This window comes from Pseudorca crassidens, chromosome 18 (assembly GCF_039906515.1).
Source record: "Pseudorca crassidens isolate mPseCra1 chromosome 18, mPseCra1.hap1, whole genome shotgun sequence".
NCBI classification, from domain to species: domain Eukaryota; kingdom Metazoa; phylum Chordata; class Mammalia; order Artiodactyla; family Delphinidae; genus Pseudorca; species Pseudorca crassidens.
In genome coordinates, this window is record NC_090313.1 from 30,353,192 (window position 1) to 30,367,715 (window position 14,524).

General features: G+C 42.0%; 1 pseudogene; it reads right to left on the bottom strand.

Moving 5' to 3' along the window:
* Positions 1–12,276: 12,276 nt before the first annotated feature.
* Positions 12,277–14,015, bottom strand: LOC137210879 (WD repeat and SOCS box-containing protein 1 pseudogene; annotated as a pseudogene).
* Between the last annotated feature and the right edge of the window lie 509 nt (positions 14,016–14,524).

A 14,524-nucleotide genomic window follows, 5' to 3' on the forward strand; every position in this document is an offset into this window, starting at 1 on the left:
GTGGCGTTCTTTATAGAGGATCTATCCTCAAAAACTCACTTATACTGCAAAACACTGGTTTCCAGGGCCCAAGATACTAATTAGCCTTCCTTTGTCTTTCCAGAGAACACTCGGATTCTTTTCAAGAAAGAATCTTAATGTGTGGCTTAGATTGAAAACCTGTATTTGTATTCTGCAGCAATGGTTCAGGTCGTGGACGTTTTACAGGAAAAGCAAATAAGTACATCAACAGTACAGAAATTGTTTACCCCCGGGCCCATATGCTACCTTGCGCTCATTACAGTACTTAATATTGCCATGATTAGTGTTTCTCCCTTGTGAATTCAAGGAATAAGAGGTATTGTGAATGTATGAAAAGTTATTATGTATTCATCTAAAAAACTTCCAAAGAATCTTTATACTGCACTGAGTATTAGGCATTGCAATGCCCTGGGCGGTTCAGCCAGACCCTGAAGCATGACTGCATGAAGCTAGCTCCCGGGAAGGGAAAATAACAAGAATAGCCATTTCAGTCCCACTGTTCCCAACTTTCTCTTGCTGGCTGGGCGCCTTTATTTCTATCTACTAGTGAAGGAATAAAATATACATAAGAAAATTGTATGTTCTAGACCTCTTACCACTAATTTACGTAAATGGAAAAAACCCACAAGTTCACATCCGTACTACTTTCTTATCCATAATTGGACAGTTTTCTCCAGTGGCTTACATAATACCCTTCAGCCAAAGCTTTCAGATTGTTCCTTCGTATTAACTTTATTCCTCTAGGTCCCCTGTGAGCTGGGTTAATAACAGGAGCATTGGAGTCTTTATGTTGCATATAAAAAGGGAGTCAAAATGATTAACCCCAAGTCCCAACCCAGCGCTAGAATCTGGACGCTCTCCCTTAGTTCTTTTTTTCTAGTCCCACACCATATTGTTGAGACACAGGCTAAAATTGCCAAGGATCACAGTCAGCAAGTTGGGTACCACCAGATGTGAATGGTGGTCAGCACAGACAGAAGTAGGAAAGAATACATTTCAGGCAAAAGTCTTTCAAGACAGTGTATCTGAGGGAGAGTTTAAACCATGCACTGTTCTTGTTTTCACTCGATAAATTAGTGATCCCAAATATGTGGACCGTGGATCACCTAGAGATTTGGAGAGCTAATATAAAGAGGGGTGGAAGAATCTGTATTTTCAAGTGTATGTCCTCAAACATTGTCTGTAGATGACATACATTTCTTGCACATATAGCTGCTACTTTTTAAAAATCTTATATAGTTTATATGTGCTGCTCTGATTTATGAAATACCATGTATATAAAAAGCTATTTATTGTGGTCTTGTAATTATGAATCACCACAATTACTATAAGATAAATTTACAAATAATATTGTGCTGAGTGTATCAGGGAAAAAATGAGCTTGGGGCATTTAAGAAGTTGGGGTCCACTATCCTCAATGATATGTTCAAGTCTATCATAAAATGCAATTAGATCCAAGGAACCCAGTTTCTTTTTGAATAATGAACACCTTGAAGCAAACTTTTCACCATTTTTAACCTTTCTACATTTACTATTTCCATTTATACCTTTATGTGCCCAATCTTTAAAAGTTTTGTTTCCCAAGAAATATCCACCAAATAATGTGGTCTTTGTGTGGTAGACATATGCTTTTCATTAGAATTTTTTAATTAAAAGTCTCTTTCCCCATTCATTATTTAGTTTAGAGACACCTGATTGAGAATTGCAGCTTTGAATTCTTTAATTTATTTTGAGTTTATTTTTATAGTGATCACAGAATTTCCAACAATGGTTTTTCTGCTTTGGAGTTCCTGATAAACATAATGTGTATCTAATCACCATATTTATTTTTATCACTTTCTGACAATGAAGAACATTCTGTATCACTTAGTTTAGAAACAGGACTATATCCAGTGAGATAGCCCTTTGTTTCGGAACTGGCTCCAAGCCAGGTAAGTATGATCGATTCTTCTGCAGAAAGGGTTTTATTTCCCAGAGTTTATTGAAGTAATCCCCAAGCAAACTTATAGGCATGATGTTGATTTCAGTATAGACTTCCCACTGGCCAATCTATTGACTCAAAAACTGCTTCCCTACATTAGGAAACCTGAGAAAAGGGCAACTGTCATTAAGGGAATTGTACTAGTCTTTTTCTATCATTGGGAAGTCTATGAGAGACTAAAAGTTTAGGGAGAGAAGAAATCATAACTCTCTTAACCTAGAAGAAAACAAAACAAAAAAAACCCTGAGGCTGATTGTGGGATTAGCAAAACTCTACCTGCAACAGCCATGTACTAGGCAGAGATGCACAACCGATGCCATTGAGATGGTTTACATAGATCATCATTTTTATTATAATCATTATTATTTTACATATAATGAAACCAAGGCTTAAAATATCACATTTTCATTGGGCTTAATTATAGACTAAAAGTCATATTTCAAATGCATTATATGCACACACACACACACACACACGGATGGCATAAATCCTTCTGAATGCCCTATCCACATATCACTTTGCTCAGATAATTGACCTTCGTAACCAGAGAAAGAGTTCTGGATCTCAATCAGGAAATAAGGGAGGCGTCTCAAGAAAAAATAAATAACAATAATGGAATGTTCCCTCCAATAAGTTATTGATCAAACTGATTATCAGAAATTACCTGGGGAATTTTTATTTTATGAATGTAGCCTTGTGGCTAAAAGTTCAACAGGCCTTAAGCAAAACCTGGGATCTGTATATTTTTTACCTCACAAAGTAACTCCAGTAATCAGCCAGGTTTGGGTACCACTTACCTGACCTTCTGTCTTGCGATGCCACGTAAAATTTCATCACCCCCTAGTATTTTCCTGAACACCCACCAGAGTCGCCGATGGCGACAGCCAATCCCAACCTTCTCTGCCCCCTGAAGTCCAGGCAAGAGCTAATTTTACCACCTCCTCCTTGTTTGCCTGCAATCAGAGAAACAGTAAAGCCCATGTTTAGGCTCACCATATCTAATATTTAATTGACACCACCTACCTACGTGAGTTGTTTATAATTATCATCTGTTCTGAGGGTCGCTGCCTGCGCCAGTCCAGGTGTTCAATATTTTCAATGTTAACACCAATACTAACAAATGAGTAAGGGACTTGGGGCCATTTTGAGTGATGGGATTGCTATTCTGCAGCAACTGTAACAGATGCAAAGAAACAAAAGAAAGGGTAAGGGAGTCTTTGCTTTCCCCCTCTTGACTGCACCCAAGGCGGTCCCCACAGTGACCCAGCAGCAGTGCTGGAAGCCTAGTGACGATCAGCTGGGAACTCTCTCTCAATTGACAGAGATGTGGCCTCTTGTTGAGTCATTTTAGTTCAAGGTGATACATAGTTCTTGTTGTTTGGTTTGTTTTTGTTTTAGAGACTAGTGCCAAAATAGTAATTTTTTTTTTTTTTTTTGCGGTACGCGGGCCTCTCACTGTTGTGGCCTCTCCCGTTGCGGAGCACAGGCTCCGGACGCGCAGGCTCAGCGGCCACGGCTCACGGGCCAAGCCGCTCCGCGGCACGTGGGATCTTCCCGGACCGGGGCACGAACTCGCGTCCCCTGCAATGGCAGGCGGACTCTCAACCACTGCGCCACCAGAGAAGCCCCCAAAATAGTAATTTTTGTTCAGCTGAGGTGCCCACTTCTTTTAGAGATCTAGATAAAATCAGCATTCTCACCATGATGCCTGAATCTTGTCAAGCTACTTTGCCTCTTCCCAGGGTTTCTGCAAGAACTCTGGTCTCAAACGTTTCATGAATTTTAGTAGAGTTTACTCAAGATGTTCGGGGTCACAGGGAGAGTCACACTGTGGAATAGAGACTTCCACCAGCTACCTTGTTCCGCTTTCATCATAGTTCCTGTCCGCCCTCTCACAACTCGGCTCTGAAGGCCAAACGGGACCAAAGTCTGGATATGAGGCAGATAGAGCAGTGGTTAAAGGCGTGACCTTCGGAGTCAGATTGCCTGGATTCAAATCCTGCCCCGGTCAGCACTCTGCCTCTGGACAAGACTACTGACCATGAGAGGTGTCATTTGTTAACCAGGAATGATAATGGTGGCTACCTCACTGGGTTTTTGAGTAAATGATACCAGACCATGGCTTAAAGCACAAAACACAGACTTGGGAACATTGTAGGTGCTCGTAAATATCCCCCAGCGGGCATACTGATGATCCCCTGAGCTACTGAAATGATGCACCTTAATCCCTGCCTCATAAATGAGGATAAGGGATGGAATCCAGCTCAGTATTAATTATTATTAACACTCAGTTAAATCCTGAGAGAAATCAAATTCCAGCGACTTCAAGGAACTTACAGTGCAGTTAGAAATATACTACCAACTCATGAACGGGGAGATCTGAGAAGCAACGTACAAGGTGACAAAATTAACAAAATGGAAACTGAAAGCTAAGCAAAGCCATGTTCAGGGTGGAGTAGTGATACTCAAGGAAAGCATTTGGAAGCAGACATTCTGAAATTGATGTTAAAATGAAAACACACACACACACACACAAAACCCCGATAGCGAGCAAGTAAGAGAGAAGGTATCTGAAATGCTGGGTGGTTTTAGGAAACATGCATTGATTTGCATAGTTGGAAGTAGCAGATCCTAAGCTAAGGTGAGAGAGGAGGGCCGGAAGGAGGACATTGATGGCTGACGGAAGACTGTGTAATGAATCCTTCAGCATTTGCCTCTATAGGATCCCAACAGAGAGCGTACAGAGCCACAAGCTGTCACCTCCTGTTGGGCACCACAAGGAGAGAGGACAGGAGGGGAGCTGGAGAAGGAAGGCCTCCAGGGATCAGGCTGTGTGGGAATGTGGAGTGTGGGCCTCAGAGCTCTGTGGGACCGATGGAAACAGAACAGGTGAATCCAATGATGTTCCAGCAATAATGTCATGATTTAACCTTTTCCACAGCGATTTCTGTGGTTTTATGAAATCAGAGTCACTCATTCAAAGAGAGAAATATTGAATATTTCCATGACATCACTGTGCCTCTGGATGACTGCAGGGCTGGATGGATCAGGCCACGTGCACACACTCATGCAGCTGTGGAAGGAGGTTAACTGTGGGAATAAAAGCAGGGTCTGGCTGAGGGGAAATCAGACCTACATCTGAATCCTAGCTTTGCCAGTTGCTGGCTGCTTGACCTTGGGCAAGCCACCTAACCTTGCTGAGATTTAGGGTCCTTCTGGGTAAAGCATGAATAATGCCCACCTTGCACAGTTTGTTGTGTGGATTACAGGTAACATGTACAACACAGCACCTTGCACACAGCAAGCACTCAATAAATGTTAGCCATTACTGCAACGTACAATACAGGCAACTAAACCCAAACAACATGGAAGGTGTAACTACAGTTGAGAGTCCTCAAACACCCTATCATAAAATCATATTATTGTACCAATTTTTTTAAACTCCTACAAATTTATTTGTATTATAACTTTTCATTGTATACTCCTGCGTGTGAGAGATATGCAAGAACTTCACGGGTTGTATTTGCCTGCCCCCTCGTGGTAAGATAAGCCCACTTCAGGTATGAGGCAAAATACCTCATTTTATTCTTTACCTAGAAACCAGAGGCTGCAGAGGTAAAGCGACCTCCCCAAGGTCACTAAGTACTAAAAGGCAGAATTGGAATCCAGGTCTCGTCACTCCTCTCCATGTTTTTTTCTATCCACCGCAGGGCTGGAGAGGGCTGAGGGAAGTTTAAGCTGGACGTTTAATGAATACAACATAGTGGTCTCCCTTCGCTTTACCTCTCTTAGGCAATAAGGCTATTTTCCTTTGGTAATGAAGGGGTTTAAGTTGCCAGGCCCTCCGGCCACCTGGCTAACCTTCCATGGAGTCAGGCACGATTGTTGTTAAAAAAAAAAAAAAAAAAGGAAGCCTGCAGGGCTTCAGGTGGGGCTGGACTCCCAGGGGCAGAAGCAGCCAAGTCAAAGCATATTAAGAAAATTCTGGGCTTCCCTGGTGGCGCAGTGGTTGAGGGTCCGCCTGCCGATGCAGGGGACGCAGGTTCGTTCCCCGATCCGGGAGGATCCCACATGCCGCGGAGCGGCTGGGCCCGTGAGCCATGGCCGCTGAGCCTGTGCAAAACTTCACGTGAAATCAGCATAATTTATAGATGGGATTTACATATTTTTAAAAATATTTCAAAATTAAAATGACTAGTAACTTATCAGTGAAACTACCAAACCCACCTCCCCTTCACTCTTCACCACCAGACATCTAATAAAGTCACCATCCCAGACTCTGCCGTGTGCATCCCATGGTCTCATGTCACCCCTGTTTGGGGAAATACAACTGCCCAAGATGGGAAATCTGTCTGCCATGGCTTATTGGGTATGCTTTGGAACTCTGTTCTATTAAGGTATTCTCCCAAACAAATCCCACACTGCTGGACCTCCTTTCCCTTCAATGAACTAAGGGTAGGGCAGAGATATCTTCGCATTCTAGGAGAGGTGGGTTTTCCATGGAGTTTATGGAGCTTAAGGTTCAGGACCCTTACTTGTACAGTAATGTGTCAATGTCGTCATAAGATTTGTAAAGCTTGCAAAAGAAAAATCGTTCAACCCCAATCAGTTAAGGCCTCTGTCTCCTTTCCAGTCCTAATTTCCCTCTGATACATCTCCCCTCTTGTCAGAGGGCAGTGGCGTGGCCGTGGGCATTTGGGGTCTGGCTAAGGGGAGGTGGATCGAAGGGCATGTGACCTGTGTGAGGTGTATCCCTGCGGCTTGCAGTCACTTCTGTGCGTGGTAGTTGCTGTGGTTCACGAAGGGCTTCCAGGAAATGCCCAGCCCTCTCCACGCTGACCCACCCTCCAGCGTCGGGGTGTGAAGACGGGAGGGCAAAAGTCCAACGAGATATGCATGTGGTTCCACAGCAACCAGTTTTTAAAGTATTCATAGTGGAAATGAACAAAACCAGCATTTTCTCTGTGGAAAATTCTTCCAAATCTTAAAGTTCATATTCCAAAGAAATTTTTGAGATTTTTTCAACTCTGAGAATCTTGAAAATTTACATGGCATAACCAAAAAGAACCAAAAAGAAATTTATAAACTGTCAATAATATTCTGCTCAACGATGTTAAAGGAAAGACTAAATTATCTATTATCTCTATAAAAATATATTATACCACCAGAGTCGTATGAAGAAGTAATCAAAGAGTATGTAGCCAAAACTACAGGAAAAAACTATTTCATAGGTGTGTCGGGCAGTTAATGATGTCTTTATTGGACTTTGATGCTTACACAATTTGTCAACTTTTACAATTTTGTCATTTCTTGGGATTTTTATTCACATATTCACTTTTGTATCTAATTTTATATTCTCTCTTAAAGCGGGTGGCTAATTTTCATAAACTTCAGACCCCATCAGTCTGCATCTGCCCCTGATTGTCTCAGTGTCTTATCACCCAATTTCCTCAGAGCATTTATATGCCCTTTCCTCTGGAATAGTCTTACCCTAGAACGTTGCCTGTTTCACTCCCTCACTTCATTCATATCTCAGCTGCTCGAGCTGCTATAACAGAATAACATAGGCTGGTGACTTCTAGTCAACAGAAACTTATTGTTCACAGTTCTGGAAGCTGAGAAATCCAAGATCAAGGTGCTAGTAGATTTGGTGTCTGGGGAGGACCCACTTCCTGGTTCTTACATGGCCGTCTTTTCACTGTGTCCTCACATGGTAGAAAAGACAAGGGATCTCTACGGAGTCTCTTTTATAAGGGCATTAATTCCATTCGTGGGGGGCTCCACTCTCACGACATAATTACCTCCCAAAAGCCCCATCTCCAAATATCATGACGTCGGGCATTAGGATTTAACATAATGAATTTGGGGGAGACAGGAACAATCTATGGTAATTCAGGTGCTTGCTCAGACGTCACCACACTCAGGAATCCTTTCCGGGCCACCGTACCTAAAATAGAATCCCCTTCATTTCCCACCTCTCTCTATCACTTCACACCACTTATTTCACAGCACTTACCACCTGCCACATTTGTGTGTAGGATAATAAAGCGCCACAAGAGGGCTGACATGTGTTTCGTTCACTGCTTTATCTGCATTGTTGATATCAGTGCTGTGGATGAAAAATGTCACCTGCCATATCAATAAACAAAGGATGTTGTGGTCATCAAGCAAGCAGCCACTGCAGTCACCACCAATTGTGCACCCGGAGGGGATTCTGGATGGAGAAAAGCAGGCTACTGGCCCTAGTAGTTAGGGTGCATATCAAAGGGATGATTTCAGTGAGCCCAAACTCTTGCATCTTCCCATCCAGAGAAAAGCACTAAATTCATTAACTTAAGATGTCTGGTTTTCCTTCAATTAACAGTAATCTTGCTTTTTTTTTTTCTTTTTTTTGGTCATGCTGCACGTCTTGCAGGATCTCAGTTCCCTGACCAGGGATTGAACCCAGGCCACCATGGCAGTGAAAGCCCAGAATCCTAACGTCTAGGCCACCAGGGAGCTCACAATCTTCTGATGTTCTGACTACTTGGTTTTTGTGGCAACACTTCTGTAACCCTGGCTCCTCCCTTACCTCTTCAGAGAAATCCCTCAGAGCTATCTGAGAGGCTGCCATCCAGGGTTAAGTCCTCAATTTTGTCCACCAAATAAAACAATTCTCACCTTTTAGGTCATATACTGCTTTTCAGTAAACAACGCCTAGCTCATAGTGGGCAATCAAAACATATGTGTGGGTTGAATGAATAAAAATTGTGTGTGTGTGTGGATATAAAGACAGAGATATATGCCCAAATCCACTAAAGAGTTCATCTGCCTGATGGGAAATCTTTGGGCTCAATTAACATTGTAAAAATCCAATTCAAAGGAGGAAGAGGAATCCTCATCTTTCTGTGGGCCCCATGCCTTTGCCCAGTTGTGTCAGTTGCTTTTTTTTTTTTTCCATTTTAACAGGTGATAATCTACCTTCACCCTTCTCAGAGAAGCTCCAGGTGAAAAATCTTAAAACAATAAGAGAATTATTTTAAAAACTGGTAATTTTTAAAGGCAAGACCCAAATGTCTTGGCAGTCACTCGCCTCTCCCACAAAGAGAGTCAGTAATCGTTGCAACGAAATCCCCCAGGCAGATAGTAGGTGGCTCATTAGCTGAGGAAACGTGGAGATGCCTGAGACAGGACAGCTTCTCTAAGCGGGCAGCGCAATCCGGGACAGTCTCCAGGCCGCCGGTTAGTGAGCTGAAGCGTTCCTAAATCTACTCCCGCGCAGAAAAAAAAGCCCTAAAATAGGGTGTAATCATCTGATAGAGAAATAAGGACCTAGATTCTCCACATGGCAACAGCCCGGATTTTCTCCTTATGAAGCAATGATCATTTAAATTTCCTGTTAATCCTTCAGCCGCTCTCCTGTTGGACTTAGCATTGGGGTGTGCCCAGACTGCTAATACTGGACTGATCGGTGATTTAAAAATTAATCAGAAAGTTATCAAACATGAAGGGGAAAGAAAAAAACAAAACAAAAAAACCTGGTGGATTTTTTTTTCCCCATCTTGTGCCAACACTGCCACCTATTGTTAAAAATACATAAAAGGAACGCTGCAAGTAAATCCTTCCAAAGAAATGGGGAATTAGGAACATAGTTGCACTCTCAGCTGTTATTTATTGTTGATTTTCTAAAATTGTGTCAACCCTGTATCATCTCAAAAGCCGAAATCGAGTTTTTAGAAGATTGATTATTTATTCTTTCTTCCAACACTCAGCGTTTGCCATTCAGCTGAAGAGCTAACGTGCATTATCTGTTTCTATTGGCAAAAGCCACTTTCCTAAGGGCATTACGTGAATTGACTTGGGACTGTTCTTGGTCACAAGAAGCTCATGAGATATAGATTATTAGTAATACCCATATTAACTTTGTTTTACACATAACTGAGGCACGGAGAGGGAAAGTAAGTCACTCAAGGTTACACCTCTGGTAAGCAGGGAGCCACAGACCCTGTGACTCGGCACTGTTGTTTTAACCATCACAGCGTCCTGCCCCTCATTCTAAGTGCTAATTGCCATGAAGGTGATACAAAATATTTAGAACACTTGGATCCAACCATCAACAAGTTGGAGGACAAGTAAATACAGCTCTTAATGGAAAAATGCAAAATTCAGGATGAGACCGAGCGCTTTATTTGATCACTAAAGGCTTTTCACAGGGAGATTTGTGTCTCTGAAAGTTCAAGTTTCTACCCCATGTGTATTATAACCAAACAATAGAGTGAGTCCCACTGCTAATGCTCCAATTCTCCAACAGATGTGTGTTTTAGTGCAATTCCCTTCACCTGGAGTAATTTTAAAAATGCATTTAATGTAAAATAGATAGCTAGTGGGAAGCAGCCACATAGCACAGGGAGATCTGTGCTTTGTGACCACCTAGAGGGGTGGGATAGGGCGGGTGGGAGGGAGATGCAAGAGGGAGGAGATATGGGGATGTATGTATATGTATAACTGATTCACTTTGTTATACAGCAGAAACTAACACAGCATTGTAAAGCAGTTACGCTCCAATAAAGATGTTTAAAAAAAAAAGATTTAACATGGGAAAACCCCAAACAGGACAAGACCTAAGTTCCAGTTCTGGTCTGAGATACTTTACTTCTTTCGGTTTTAGTTGCCAGAACTGTAAACATGTTTATTTTATTTTATTTATTTTTAAATAAATTTAGCTAGTTTTGGCTACGTTGGGTCTTCGTTGCTGCACAAAAATAAAGCCTTTCCTCCCTCAAAATGTTTATTTTTCTAGATATTTTTATGAACACAATATGACTGAATATTCTGATCTTACAAAATATCTTGATTGGTGATACAAAGATTGGAAGATTTTGTTGTGGACTAATGTACAGGCATCCTTGGTGTGCATGGCTGGCACAAAGGGACGGGGTGGAAGGAGTTTGACCTTGGCTGGTTTACTGAGTCACACTAAGCAGCTACTCATTGCTCAATGGCATCTACCATTTAGGCAGACGTTTTGTTAAAGATGAGCTTGGGGCTTCCCTGGTGGCGCAGTGGTTGAGAATCTGCCTGCCAATGCAGGGGACACGGGTTCGAGTCCTAGTCTAGGAGGATCCCACGTGCCGCGGAGCAACTAGGCTCGTGCGCCATAGCTACTGAGCCTGTGCGTCTGGAGCCTGTGCTCCGCAATGAGAGGCCGCGACAGAGTGGCCCCTGCTCACTGCAACCAGAGAAAGCCCTCGCACAGAAACAAAGACCCAACACAGTGGGAAAAAAAAAAAAAAAAAAAAAAATATATATATATATATATATATTTTTTTTTTTTTTGCGGTACTTGGGCCTCTCACTGTTGTGGCCCCTCCCGCTGCGGAGCACAGGCTCCAGACGCGCAGGCTCAGCGGCCATGGCCTACGGGCCCAGCCACAGCAAAAAAAAAAAAAAAAAAAGATGAGCTAGTTAATTTCCATCCCACTACTTCCACTCACTGAGTCCTCTGCCTTTTGTGTATATTTAAACAAATTGGTTCAAATTCTGCTAAAAATATATCACTTGAAAATACTGTTAAACATTTTAGTTTCTGATGAGAAATGTGTGTAATATTTAGGGGTTTTTTTTGCAACAAAACCATATAATAATGGAAACTTTTTACACATTTAATTTTCAAACTGTTCTCTCATAGCATATGTTTCTTTCAAAAGGGGTTATGCATTGTATTTGTTTTTATCACCTTTATTGTACAAGAAGATTATTAAGCTTGTTTTTGTATTTTAAATATATACTAGGAAAACTACCGGCAGCCACCTTGGGAAAAGGTCAACAAATTTGAAACCCCCCCCTTTTTTTTTTTTGCAAAGGAAAATCTGCAGAATATCTTCAACCACTGCCGAAGTAATGAAAACAAAGCCATCAAACGTTGTTGCCATCAAGTAGCAAAAAAATATTTTCATGGTCATTCCCTATCTCATTACAAAATGTTATTTTATTCTAGTAAAGATCTTGTTCTGTTTTTTTTTTTTTTTTAACAAGTCTTTAATTAAAAAGCTCAACAAGGGGCTTCCCTGGTGGCGCAGTGGTTGAGAGTCCGCCTGCCGATGCAGGGGACACGGGTTCGTGCCCCGGTCCGGGAAGATCCCACATGCCGCGGAGCGGCTGGGCCCGTGAGCCACGGTCGCTGGGCCTGCGCGTCCGGAGCCTGTGCTCCGCAACGGGAGAGGCCACAGCAGTGAGAGGTCCGCGTACCGCAAAAAAAAAAAAAAAAAAGCTCAACAAAAATATATAATCAAGCATTTTACATAATGCATACATTCTTAATATCTGCAGGTAAGATAAATAACAGAAGGCAAAAACAGATATACTGATTGTATTGCTTCTCTTTGGCAAGTCACCAATATTATCCCCTGCAGAAACATAGGATATGTGTAAAAAATAAACAAAAAGCAAAAATACCCACTACAGTCATAAAATAATTGTCCCTTAGTAGAAACAACAAAATATTTAGCAATAATGCAGTAGACAGATTTTTCAAATTGACTAAAATTTATTGTAATACTTTATTTATACCACAGGGGTAAAAGTAGCCAGCTGCTTTCCAAAATTAAGGCCCACAAGCAGTAGTTAGGGAAAAAAAAAAAAAAAAAGACACCCTTTTTTCCTGGTTGTATCCTGGCTACTTTTCATTTAATAATGTCACATTCAAATTCTACCTCTCAGCTGCCACTCCTAAGGAAAACAAAATCCTTCCCTAGACAAAAGCTGTTTTACTTGAAGGTCAGTTGTCTGACCACCCCCCAACCAAATACACATTTTGTTATGAGGCATTCAGCTTTCTTAAGTCAGTATTTGCCATCTAACTCAGTGTCCCAGAATGAAAACATTCCTTCCACTTTACAGCAAAGATACATATTGTGGCTCTACTGAAGCAATGTATACATGTTGGAACTAAAAATTAGAAAAGCAAAAGGGTCCATTCAACACACAGCAGCTTATATCGAAATATATACATGTATGTATATGTTCTCACAGTTACATTTTAGAAAAATATTTACATTTGATATGTTCAGAAATATTTCTCCTAAGGTCTATAAATAATATTTTAAAAGCTCAACTGATGAAAATGCAATACAAGAATGTATCAAATTAAATAAATCTCCTAAACCTTGAAGTCAGTAAAGCTTGAGGTTTGTGTAAAGTGTGTTGTCAGTCCCTAATACTAGGGAAGACAGCATCCTCTAAACACGGTAGGAGAGGAACTCTAAAACTTTGCAAGGAATCGGCAGCTCCTGGACTTCTTGGGTGGGCATCACTCTTCGGATTGATATGCGACATAAATGTTGAAGGTTAGGGACTTGCCTTGGAGTGGCCCCCAAATACACACTTCCATCATGTGTCCCAGCAGCTAAAACACTGCCATCAGTAGAAAAGGCACAGCAAAGACCATTGCTCAAAGGTGTAACTTGTACTGGATAATCCTCATCAATTCTCCAGAACCTCACCATTTTATCATCAGCAAGGCTTGCAACATGCAGTCCATCATGACTAAACGAGACAGATCGTACCCATCGGTCATTTGCTCCTCCAGCAAGTATTGGAGTGGGTGGGGAAAACAGGTGCCCAAATTCCATCAGAATGTCTCCAGTGTGTGGATCCCCGATATAAACTCGAGTATCGTAAGAGGCCATAGCCAGTAATGCTCCATCAGGAGAAAAGTCACAAGCTACAACATCATGGTGATGTCCTTCTAGTTTCCGTATCATGGTATATTTATCCATATTCCAAAGGAAAACTGCCTTACTGGCTCCCACTGAACACAGCATAGAAGAGTCAGGAGAGAATGCACAGCTGTACACCCAGTTCTGATGGCCCCTCAATACTTTCATCATGTTTCCGTCATCTTTCAGGTCCCACACTCTCAGAGTTTTGTCTCTTGAAGCTGACACCAGGATCAAGCTCCCATCTGGAGCAAAAGTTAAATCTCTGACCACTTCAGTATGACCTACCAAGTTAAGGAGGAGTTTTCCTGTATATACATCCCATATTTTGATACACCCATTGTTTAACCCTGTGGCAAGGAGTAGCTGATCTTGTCCAAATCTGAATCGATGCCATTCTATGTTTACACAGCGACTCTGTTTTTCTGGAACTGAAGATCCAAAAGCAAGACTCCAGACTATATCGCCACAGTCTATAATATGTTCACGAGGCTTATTTTTTTGACCACCATCACTGTTTTGTCCTGACAATCTTAAGCTGCTTGAATTGGTGATATTCTTGGTGCCATGCAAGAGAAAGTTCTTAAGGCAAAAGCAACAGTCCAATTTTCACGACCACATTTCTTGTCAAAAGGAGCTGCAGGAGCTAAGAGTTCACCTGTAGTACGTGATCTCACGACCTCTTACTCGTTGACCATCGGGGGAAAGCTGGCAATCTATGGGGCACCGTCTGATTCCGGGGGCGCGATGCGGCGTGACGCGGGCTGGGTCCCTCCCGGTCCCGGGGACGGAGGGGAGGGGCGGGGCGGGGCGGTCGCGGCGTTTT